Raw genomic sequence first — 13,366 nt, 5'->3', positions numbered from 1 at the left:
TCAATGAATCTTCTTCACTTGGGAGCAACATCAACCTAATAGTTCTGTAGAAATGGCAGGAAACTGCTGTAAAAGAAACTTCTTTCCCTGGGGGGTATGGAAAGAAGTGGAATAGTGTACTGTAAACTCTTGAATTTATTCTTGTATCTAATTTGAACATTATAGATTTAAATATAAGATTTATAGATAAAGAAGTTAGCCTTCTCCCCTAGTATGTTCCTACCTTCACAGAAACATACAGAGCTAGTCCATTAAAAGAGTTAAGCTGTTTTGACTGAAAGTGAGGATTTTGTCTTTTTCACAAAATTGGAGAGATTCATCACAAAAACATACAAACTAGATTTCCAATTTGCTGTTTTTATTACTGGGTCCAGTTCTAAGAAAAGTATGTTTTCATGCAGTGCCTCCATCTTGAAGTGATGATTATTCATTCCATCTTTGCCCTTGAATAAAGTTTGGAATAAGCAGTTCTTAAGAGTTTTTGTATATAAGCATCTGCACAAATAAATTGACAATAGAAACACAGTAGGAGTAAAGGTGTATGCTTTACAAGCACCAAACGTGCTTGGTGTGCTTTGTCATCCTTCTAACAGAAAAGGAGAGAAAAGGTCTACACACCCTAAATTGCTTATAATTTATAGACAAAGAGTAAAGGTTACAGTTAAAAAGCTATTTTTCACACAGGAGACAAAGGTGGTCAAAGGAGTTATATTTGGTTGGGTTTGTTGTTGTTGTTGTTTTTTGTTTGGTTGGAGTTAATAATATATGACACAGAATGTAATAAATTTCAATTAATTGCTTCTTAGAGGCTCTTGCTGGAAAAAAGTCCCTATTCTGTTAAGAATGTAACATACATAAGATTTTTACTTGTTGGAAATCTAAATTTCTAAATATAAAACATTTTATTTCCAACATATGTTCAACAGCTGCATTCTTGTGAGACACTGGAATATGGAGAAAGCTGACAAATTCATTTAGGAGAGCTGTCCTATCTAAAGGATTCAATGGGGTAGAAACACAAGGCGTCTGTACAGGAGCCGGGCAAGTAGGCAGACAAGTTTTAATAGGACAATAGAGATGACATGCAAAAATAAGATATGAAAAAAACCTAGACGGCAGAAAGAGAATGGTGCAAACCTCTGAAGTCGGCAAGAAGCTTGGGAACAATATCACCCTGTTCTGTCTCTTTGCAGGTCAATTCCTTAATTTATTCTAGTCTGACATATTTGCAACTTCAGTCTTCTCAAAGCAATCAACAAGTCTATTGCTCAGGATGAAGATCAAAGTGATTGTTAGAGCTAAATGGTGGTTTGTCAGATTGCCAGAATGACTCTTTAAAAGAAATACATTATTAAAATTTTAGCAAGTCCATTAATGTCACAGTCTAAACCAAGTACAATGGGCATTCATTTCCCTGTGTCAGTGTTAGGTATGCATACATACTCCTGGGATGAAGGATAAGCTACTGCTGTAACCATTCTATTTTACTTCTCTCATCTTCCAAACTTCCTCCCACAGATGCACACAAACTGTGATAGTTCTTCCCTGTTTTGCAGTCATATGCAGAACCCTCAACTAAGATTAGGGCCCTAGTGTGCTGTACATCAGTATCAAGACACAATCTTTGCCTCAGAAAACTTGCAGGTTAAATAGCCAAGACAGGCAAATGATAGGAGAAATAATGGAGAAATCTGGAGATAAAGTTACTTGCCCAAGGTCACAGAGCAGGCCAGGAACAGAAACCCTATCTCCTCTTCCCTTCCTAATTAAGGTCACATTTCCTCTCACCTTTGGCTGAACTTTAGTCTCTGCCTCTTCTCCTCAGTTATGAATAATTCATTCTCCAGCTCTGAGGTCAAGATTGCTGTTCACATACAGCAACATTAACCAGATAAGAAGTCTTATGCCACCATATTAAAAATACTAAAAAGCATGGTAAGACAAAAACTTTTCAGCCAAGAATGTTGCTACTGTGGTTTCTTTATCCATATGCATTTACAATTCTTTCTTTGTTACTGATACTGGTATAATTAATTTTGTCTCTCTCTGCCTGCCCATGCAATTCATAGCCTCAAACGTGAAGAAATTCTGCATTTAGATTAGCTGCAACATTTCCTTTGCCCCATAAGTGTTTTAAGTTTGTAGAGTTTACTGCAAACGTGGTAACAAAACTTAGTAGCGTAAAGGAGAACTGTGAATTCTGCTACTAATAAAAGTTCATCACTTTTACATGTAAGACTGGATAACCCATCCAAGTGACTTGGAGCCTGAAAGAAATTCTAACTAGTGACTTACTCTAGGTAGATAAACAAAATTGTTGTCTTGACATTAATTAGACTAAGTTACTACACTGAATAAAGTTCACTGACCCAATTTCTGAAAGTGCTAGATACACCTCCTATTGACCATAACTGTGTTAATAAATTGACTTTTTTTAAATGGGGTTGTCCATTGCTCAATTACCCTAAATCAGTTTGTCAAAGAGAGTGTCCTTTGGCTACCTTCTATTAATTATAGTGTAACACCCAAAGCAGTTGTAAATAACATACCTTAAGCCTTTAATAGAAATGCTGATCACATCTTCCATCATTATCTTTGAACTCCATACCTAGATTCCGTGCTTCTCTGGTTACGTTTTCTTAGAGGGGTACAACACTCACACTGCACAGCAAACTACTATATAATATTAAATCACCCATTAGAAAAATGGAGACCATGTAATGATTACTAAGGAAATGAGGAGGGTACATTACACAGTGAGGATGAACAGCAACAGTGGATTTCTTTCAGTTGTCCAAACTGATGGTGCACATCTCCCACAGGAGAATTGTAACCCTTGGAATTTATGGGCTGAGTGGTCCCTCTTACCCAACCATCAGCCTCCAGGAAAACTGCAGGATATTGGGATTCTTTTGCCTAAATGTCATAATGTATTGTGTGACTAGAGGATGGTCTGAGTCAAGAAGATAACATATAACTACTCTCTAACACTTGTGTAAATGACATGACCTAACTTTACATCCTGAAATGCACCATACCAAGTATTTCTTAATCGCATACTTCATATAATAAAATTTCAATGTAGCACAAGGTTGCAGACCAGTGAAGAACAAATAAGTGGACTGCTATAGCAACTGTATGAAACAGCTCCAAGTGAACCTAAAAGAGTGAGAAAAATGCATCAGGTACATCTCTCAGTGAGAAGTTTGGATGCTGATGTCCAATTGCAATGGACCAACTTAAAGATTGTTCATCAGCCTTAGGGCTCTATGGGTGATGAAAGCAGAGACAATCACCAAATAAAGGGGTGGCTGTACCTTCGGCAGTATGGCAGATGAGATGGGACAGCTCTGTTAGGTTGCGGTTGAGTATGTTGTGACTAGATGGGTGATAAATAAATTCTTGGGTTCCAAAGAGCGGGCAGGTTTCTCTGACTAAAGCATAATTCTCCTTCCCAAACAATTTTGCTTACAACAAATCCAACGTCAAAAAGTAAAGAGAAACACAGAAACAACAAGGCTATAAAACCAAAGAATCATGACTCTTCAAGCTGAACAGTGACTTTACTGAGCAACATGTTATAAATTGGCTTGCACGTGAGTGCAGAATTGGACACAATGACTTCTAGAGATACTTTAGAGTCTACATCATTCCATGGTTCTGTATAAGCTGTGTGTTTGGCCTCTCATTTCAAAGCTTGCCCTGCCCTCATTCAGGCTCACATACCACTTCTCTTGAAGAGAAAAGGAATGGAAAAATATTTTAAAGGCAGAAAACTCCTACTATTTACTCATGTTCAAATGAAGTGAATTTTAGAATAGGAAGTAGAAATACAATGTAACAGATTTTTAAAAATCTATTTGTAGGAAAGTTCCTGCCATCCTTCCTGAAAATAATTTCAGAAAGTGGTAGTATCTGTTTCAGTTCCAAGCAAATACATGCCTGAAACCTCCATATTACAAGCACTAAAGAGAAGGCACTCCTACAGGGGCAGGAAGGCATGTAGTTAACTTAGTCACTGTTCACATATATTGGATTTAGAATTTAAAAACAAACAAACAAACAAAACCCATGCAGCCTTAATTACTTATCCTTAATCCAAAAGCCTCACACTTTCTATCATTTTCATTTAATTCAAATATAAATCCTTTATTTTTGCAACAGTTTTTCCCTGTTGCATTGTCTTTTGAAATCCAATAGCAGTGTGAGCAGACAGTAAATTAGTCTGTAGTCATTAAAAAGACAGGAGGAAAGATGGACTAACAATAAAATCAAAACATCAAACCTTATTATAGTAATAAGAGAAGTATTTGAGCTGTCTAATACTATATATAAATTGAACTGCTAATGCCAGTTTAAGCTTATAAAATCTTGTGTGCCTGATGTGTTTCTTGTTTTATAATGTTAACATCAGGAATTAGATAATAAAGAATAGGTGTTACATCTGACTTTTAACCTCTTGGCAGGTGAAGGTTGTGCAAAAATCTTCCCACAGGTAGAAACTGAGTGTTACACACTGTACTGCAACTTGTCCTCACCATTTTCAGCATCAAGCTACAACTGGATGCGTGGCATGATGTGCAGCAGCCCTCTGCTGTGAGCTGTGTCTTAGTTTTAAGTGAAGGTTAACAAAAGTATCCTAAGCAAAATAGATCCTCTCCGGCTAGAGGGGGAGGAGAATAGATCTCAAAATGTCCCCTACCACTGCTGCCTGAGTGTTCAAAGTTACAAGCAACACTTCTGGCAAATTAACTACTTTGCAACACACAGCAGTGAAGAGAACAACCATCACACACAAGAAGGACTATCTGAGCATGATCATACACTAAATTTCCTATCGAAAGTGAGATGTTCGCTTTTCTGCCAAAGTACTATTCATGTACTTAAAATGAACTGGATTTGCCTTCCATTTTAATTGATACAAATGCACAGTGACATTCTACCTTTACTTTCTTTAAAAATTTTGGGAGGAAACTAACTTGAAATGGATCTAATGTGAAACAGACATCAGAGCCTCCAAAATGCAGTGTTTCCTGAAAGCATTTAAAAAAGCATCCAGACTCTTTCCACTAATTTCATTTATGCCAGCTACAAAGACTCAAGACTTCTGTTTGCCTACGTATCTTCAAAATCTACCTACCACATAGCCAATTACTTTTCTCTATCTCTAACTGCTTATTGATCCAAGTAGTGCTTACACTCATAAAAACTCACTACAGTTTTAACATACTGATTAATATAAAAAGTTATGTTGTTATACCAGAGACATACATAAAAATTTCTTACTTGTTTTAGGGCAGGTAAACAAAAATCACATAAACAGACTTGGGGCGGGGGGGTGGGGGGGGAATGGATGGATGACAAATTTTGGCTAACCAGAAGCTATTTGCAAGTTTTTATTTTAATTTATTCAGTGCTACAGACAAGGATAAATATTAAGGAATGCAGTTTATCTCTTCAATCCCCCTGCCGCAGAACTTGGAAAAACAGATAAACATCTCTCAGTTTAGTATTACCATAAGGAAACCACACGTTAATTTTTGTCTACACAAACTTTTCACATCTAGGGTAACAAAACAGAAGGAATGGCAAGTCTCTTACCTCAGCCTAGGTACCAGAAGTTCTAACAGTGGCCTGCAACTCCTGTGAACATTCTTCTACCACCTGTAAAAAATACAAAAATATTTACTTAGGTAGGAAGAGATTGATTTAACATCATTTAGTAAGGGCATTCACAAAAAAAAGTCACATTCATGCCTATCACTAATCCCAATCCCATTTAAAACTAAGTACTCCATTTCAGGTGCAACAGCACTAGTACCCTTTAGTATTAGGACATTTGATTCAGTGACAGATTATTCAAAAAAAAAAAAAACCAAAAACCAAAAAAACCCCCCAAAAACCCCCAAAACAAAAAAACAGCCCCACACCCAAAACCCACACCCCAAATCTGAATCACTTTGAAAACAGACTGAAACCAATTTATTTCCAGAAATCTCAAGTTTTTAAATATTTTTCCAGTCTATGAAATCATTTACACAAATAAACTACAATCTAGTTATATCTTCATAAACAAAGAATTAAAGGATAGTAATATAATTAATGCCAACCAGGATATGTTTATGGAAAATACATCTCAACTAACTTGATGAGATTAAAAGTTTGTATTAAAATGAAAATTGCTTGATGTAGTTAGAATTTAATGTGGATAAATTAGACCGGGTGCTTCCTGAAATGTTGACTGAGAACCTCAAATGAAACAAAGTCAATACGTCATGTGCTAATCAAATTAAAAGCTGATTAACTGACAAATCTCAGTTGAAAGTCTAAGCAGAAAATCCTCATCAGAGGAGCAGAGTTTTTAATGGGTTCCTGCAGGCTCTACAGGCTTTTAATAATTTATTTTTACAATTAGCCACCTGATGGGGAAAAAAAACCAAACTAGTAAAATCTGAAGATGAGATGGAGAAAATAAGCAAGAAGTAGGGTGTGTCATGGATGAACAAGGACAAATACCAGTGGAATCCAGTATAACAGGCATTTTGACAACACAACGTAAATACAGGCAAACATTTTGGCACACAGAATGGAGGGAGAAGGATTCTTTCTGAATTACTATGTCACAGGACAGCAGTGGGAGCTCTGATGTGTTTAGGTCTTGCTTGTTTGTTGTATTTTGTGTTCTTACAGAAGATCAATTTCAGTTCAGTTCTTTAACACATTTAATTTTGAATGTTTACTATATATATGCGTGTGCGCTTACTCATCTAAATGCACATACATGTATATAGAAAAGGATGCTCTTCCTCAGGGTAACAAAATATGCAATGGGAAAGCATGCTGTTTACACAAAAAGATTAACATGTTGCCATGGAGATTTGATTCATTTTTTTATGGATCCAAGTTCCTCACCTTAATGAGGAATGAAATGAAACACCCCTGTGTCATGACACTCCAATCAATGTGCTAGAATCAGTGACAACCAGCAATTCCTTCTCTTCAACAAGTATGTTACTGAGGGCTGGGAAATTTTACTTACAAAAAGATACAACAAAAAAATCAGTTGAAGATAACTAAAATCCCTCATAAATCAAAATTCTGTTACAGTAATATCTTAAGAATTAAGTAATTCCAATATTATACTTCTCTCTTGCTATTATACTTTTCTTCAATATATCTAGTTTGAAGAGAGTCACAGTCAGCATTTTAAACATCTCCAAAACATCCATTTAAAAAACTAACAAGTGCCAAGCAAAAACACAGCCTACATGCAACTCAGACCAATTGCCAGCAGAAAGATTAGACTGAATAAGAAGCCACGTGAATGCACACCAATTTCCCTCATCCAGTTCAGAAACAATGTAGGCAAGCTGTTCTTCACATACTTTGTTTTCAGCATCATATCCTTTTTTTTTTAAATTCCAGTCATATCACAAGATAGGATAGAAAACCCTCGCTAAGAAAGTACTAAATTTGTAGAACTAAAAATTAATTTTTGTTTCTGATAGTCAATAGTCTGGCATAAGAACTTTTCTGAAAAGGTAGTGATTTTCCTTTCTGCAAACAGGACAGTTTCATAAATAATAAACCATATTATCATTTTAGTCTTACAGCACAACCTACTATTTGCTTCACAAGCACAGTTCCCAGGAATTAGTTTAATCAGCTATATAAGTTAAATAAATAAATAAGTATAGGGGTGGGGAGGAGTATCTCAGAAGTTAATTAGGAGTATAAGTTAATTTTCAGAAATGAAATGTGGTACAATTTCATGTTGGATATAACCCAGTGCCCTTACTAACTGCTATCAAAAAGTGGACTCTCATTCTCATCCTCTGCCCTCAACCGCCTCTTTACAGCCCTCCACAGCCCTCCCTCTGCCTTGGACTTAGCGAGCATGCCGATATGACACAAAAAGCAAACCCAGGTATCAAAACAACCCCCATTATCTTTCTTTTTAAGGGCACATTTAACTCCTCCTTCCCAAGTTATTTAGGGACCCAAAGACACATATATATGTGTAACTACCTTTCCAAATCCAGCCCTTGCTTGTCAAAAGTCTACAATGTTAAAATGAATGATGGGATTCAAACTCGATACTAAATGGCACATATGCTTCAGATATGACTATAGCTATTAGCGTTCGTATCTAACATTCCAGCATCTCCTGTGGTAAATTATTCCCTATAACTGAGAAGTAATTATCGTAAAGTTATTGGGTTATCAGACTTCTAATGATGTTATAATCACTTTCATTATACAATTGATTTGTCACAAATGCTCATATTACAAATATTATTGACCTCCTGCCACTCCTATAATGTAATTAAAGTTGCTAAAGTTGCAGTTCAGCCTAACACATTGCCCTCCTGTGCTGCTGAAGGCACATCACAGAAGCCAAGAAGTATCTGCAGAGTCGCTTTCAGGCTCAGCAGCAGTATGAGACCTAGGGCAGGTGTTGTTTTGCCACCTATTGTCTGAAATCTTACTTTCTCAATACTTTATCTTGGTGTTTCAATACCCTACCCTGCTTCCTTATTTATCCATGCTTCGTTCACCCCAACTACATCATATTTCTCTTCAAGTACAAAACACATTTCCTAGTCTGCAGTTTTGCTTTGTATGCTTGCTACACTTGCACCAAAACCAAATTAGTTTCTGCTTTTCCTTGCCTGGTATTTTTCTTCTTGATGAAGTAACAGCCCAATTAATTCACTTTCTAATTTTCTTCCGACTGTTCAACTTCTGATTTTTAGCACAATTATTTTTCCCATTCAAATTTCTCTGGAGATTTTGCTGAGTATATCTGAAAATTCAGAGGAGTGGACTGGAGGAAGTGCAAGTATACCATCAGTCTTATTTTAGCACCCCTCCCATCCAAACCTATTAAGCTAGGTAGATTTCATACTGCATTCTTATCTTCAACAAGCTGTCATTTTGAAATTACATGAGAGCTTTGTGAGTAACCTTTTGAAAATGAGAGCCCTAAAATCTAGTATCGTTAATACATTTATTCAAAGTTGCTACTTCCATACAAATCCTACCCAAGACCCACCTTTTCTTTGCTTGTTCTTATCTCACAATTGCTTTGAAGTGTAACTGATTGAGTCTGAAGAAGTGCCTGCTAGCAACAGGGGTTTAATATAGTTTGTATATTGACTTCTGAAAGTCTATAAGGCCATTAAACTATCCATCTGCCTACACATCATCTGCATCTCAGAGAGGATCACATTTTAGAAGCCATAGAGGATTAAAAACACAGAATGAAGAGAACCCCACCCCACCTCCCCCACATTTAACATTATTCTATCCTCTAGGACTAATTCAACATGATTAAGCATTAGGGAACTAAGGAAGAATAGTACTATAAAAAAAAATAGTAATGTCCAAAACAGTAGCAATTCTGCAGTGTGATGGTTAAAGTATACCTTTAAGTTAGTAAAAAGCTAAGATAATACCTAGAACAAATAATGCTAAAAAAAATAATCTTAAATACACAAACCGTTAAAAAAATCTAGAGGAAAATCTTGGTCAAAAGGAGTAAAAAGTAATAAAAAAATTAGGGGTTTTGGCATTCCTGGCATTTAAATTACTTCATTACCAAATGAGAAGAAAAAAACCAAAAGTTATATAATAAACATATATTGAAGAAAGGATGAATGAATCATCATTGTCAGAAGTAAGAAGCAAATACCCAGTAAGCCTTCTAAACTGTCTTCATATTTAGATGTAATTCTTGCCTGTGCAGGAATCTGAAATGCCATGTCACAAGCAGGCTACATCCAATATGCAGAAAAGATTCCAGGTGCAGAATAACAGCACCTGGCTTGCACTGCGGTTACACCAGTGTAGATCGGGAGCAACTTCAGTGAAGTCAAGGGAATGAGAACAAATCTGGCCCATCATTCAGTAGCCGCATATATATATTTTCATAATCCACTTTCTGATAGGCAACAAGAACATTAAGCAGTAAACATGCAGATGAATTTCAAAATGCAAATTTCAGAATCCATATTGTAGTTCTCTAATGCCCTACACCTTATGTCACCATTTAAATCTTTCCACAGATCTCCATAAATTATGCATATTACACTCTAAGAACATGTTGCCAGCTGTGTGATGGTTTAAATCAGTAGCTGAGATCTGTAAACAGGTAAGAATCGGCTGTCTCACCCTGCGGACCACTCATTTAGTTCACAAAAATGACAGAAATAGGAGAAACACTCTTGTGAAGCAAGAGTTACAACAATTTCTACCTTAAAACTCAATTTCATTAGTAAGGGCAATTTTATCCCCCAAATAGCGTTAGTCTGCTTATGAGAACCACCCATTCCAGAACATATATAGTAGCCCTACCAACCTGGAGAGACCAGGAAGTATTTTATATAGAAGGCGGCATTTGTAAAATACCTTCAAAACTGACCTAAGTGCCATGCAACTTCAACTACAAAATTCAGAATAAATAATACTGAAGATCTGGGGGTAGGAGTGGTTGGCTAGAAAATACATAACTTTCACGTAAATAATAAAGCTTATGTCACATAAATCTTTCTAACTGCTACTGTGCTACCAGTTGCTTAGCAATGTCCCCTGACAAAAAATTACCTTCTGTTCATGACAAGTTCACTTACCAAAGATAGTGATACTTGTATTCAGACTTCAAAGGCACTTAGCAGGACAGCTAAGGTAATCTTAAGAGCTCCCTGCACTCTAGAGTGTCTGTCTTGCTGCTTGTCGCTCTCCAACTTGCTCCATGCTTGGCTATGCAGTCCTGTCTCCCTCCATACCCCCCCATAGCCCCTTCCTTGACTGCACCATATACAGTTTCGACTCAGCGAGACAGCAGAAAACTACTCACACTTTCTACTGTGTTAGTTTCCTGGAGGCTTAGTGAGCTGAAGCAATTCCTTGAGGGGTTGGATGAACAGAACTGGAGCCACACACAGGCATAAGCGTGGAAGCAGTAAGATTGCATCTTTTAGTTGCCACAAGCTGTTAGATCAGTTTAAACCATCTCATCTGACTTCAACCATAAGGAAGAGTGACTGGAGATTCAATCTGACTTTCTATTTAAAGAAAATAAAAAAAAAAAGTTTTGTTACGATAACGTAAGACAAAGACATTGGTAGCCTGGCAGTATTGTCTAAGAACTCTTCACAGGAAATTCACTCTTCAGAACAAGTGATCAGCCTCTAGCAGGATGATGATGTTGTGTGCAGGGAGGTGGAAGAGTTTAGACAGAGCCAAAGAAACCCATCAGGCTTTTTTTTCCCCAGTTTGAAGGCAGAATTTTAACAAAAGAATGTTCTTTTCATATGCTCCTTGGCATATCAGTGTTCTGCTTGTGGCTGCATAAATACATTTAAATCCCATTTCTGAGGTATTAAATATCTCTCCAGTATGCTCCATTTGGAAGCAGTTTAGGGAACACTGGGCTAAAATAAGATGCAAAAACAAAGTCACAAGAACAGGACTGAAAATAAAGACCTAGTTTAAAAATATCCAGAGAAAGTTTCTTTCAGAAGATTCATCATTCATATAGCAAGGCACGACCTGATGGTGCAAATGTCCACTTGCATTTTTTTAAGAAAATGCAAAGCACAATACTTATTAAAAGTATATTATTAATTTCTTTCTCCTTCCTAGAATCCTGAAACAATATTTCTACCTTTGAAACTCAGCTGAACAAATAAAAAGATACATCCATCTTGAACTCTGTTATGGTCACAGGAATTTCCCCCCCCCGCCTTCCCCAGAACCCCACTTAAGTAACTGAAACAATTGCATTCAGTACAAGAGTAATTCTGAATTATAGATGCCAAGATTTGAAACTAACGGGTTATCAGAGATATCTTATTCTACTTTCATCAGTTGTCCATTAGTCAAAAAAATCAATTACATGTTAAATTAACCATACTGTTTTTAAAAAAAGAGCAAAAATATAGATGATTATGCTACTGCTGTTACTGTCTTGCTATTCTGAGTTTAAAGTTAATGAATGTCTTTTGGGAATATAGTTCTTTATTCTGTGGAGAATGATACAATTAACCTTCACCAGCATGATTAAGTAATTCTTAGTTACACTATCACATTGCTTCTGTATGTTTTTCATACCACACTCACATACACGTACCCCGTTCCATTTCCACACATAATATAATGACCACTGTAAAATACTGTAGATCCATCATTTCAAAGAGGATTTATAGAGAAACTGACAGGATTATTGATTCTTATCAGATGTAATTAATCACTCTGCCAAGTACATTTCCTTATTCCTGTGCTAAAATCAGGCTCAACTGGCAATAACCACTCTTAACCAGACTCTGGTCAAACTCTCTGGTATGTGCCACTGGGCCATCTATCAATCCAGTGATACGGTGCGTGGGAATGGCTCAAAGCTGCACCAGGGGAGGTTTAGACTGGACTATAATCTTGAAATGTTTTGACTATATCAAACATAGGGAGGAAAAAATAAAAAAAAAATTCTGCAGACAGATATACTTCAGAAGAAAAAGATCTTTTCACAGAACAATTTACCTTTGAAAATACGTTGCAAAAGTAATCTTTTCTCCCAGACTGTTATTTACAAACTGATAGACATACTGATGAACTGATAGTTCATGATAGACAAAAATATTTGTGGTGATGAATCACACCAAAGGCATATTGACCAAATAAGGTTTCCCAGATGCTTCCAGAGGTGAAGGCATGAGGAAAGTTATCACCACACTGTGGAAGAATTTAATTTCCACTGTTTTTATTTTCCTGCTTTTCTTTGTACATGTGTTTAAATAAGCCCTGGTGGGAAGGTGTCCCACAACTACTTATACAGAGCACTATTACAAACTCAAAGGAGTTTTCACTCAATCCAGGATTAAGAAGCTGCTCAGATCACTGTGAAGGAACAACTGGATTTCTACTGCATAACACTGGCTTTACCCAGACTAGTGCATCACTTTTAGATCACTAAATGCTAACACAAGCATCTCTAAATAATTAGTTTGCACTAAACAAACAAACAAAACCCTTAACTTTTTCCCATAAAATAATTCGGTTTTGGCAACCTTGGAAAATCTGAAGTGTCAAACCTAGATGAAACACATGAGAGCCCGGGGCAGAGCTGCGCGGGCCAGTTCCTTGAAGCCTGTGGAACTCAGCTGTTGATGGAGACTCACAAGAACCACAAATCTCATGGCTCTCAAAACACAGAATTTATTACTACATTAGAGCTTTTTCAGAACTGCAGTAGCATGAAGGAGAAACAGTAAGCTGGAAGAAAAAAAAATGCTACAACTGTCTCTGGAAAGAAAATAAAGCAAACCAAAGGAAATACATGCCTTCACATTTTGACATAACTACTTCC

This window comes from Buteo buteo, chromosome 4, assembly GCF_964188355.1.
Source record: "Buteo buteo chromosome 4, bButBut1.hap1.1, whole genome shotgun sequence".
In the NCBI taxonomy this organism is placed as follows: domain Eukaryota; kingdom Metazoa; phylum Chordata; class Aves; order Accipitriformes; family Accipitridae; genus Buteo; species Buteo buteo.
Note: the sequence above shows the minus strand (reverse complement) of the source record.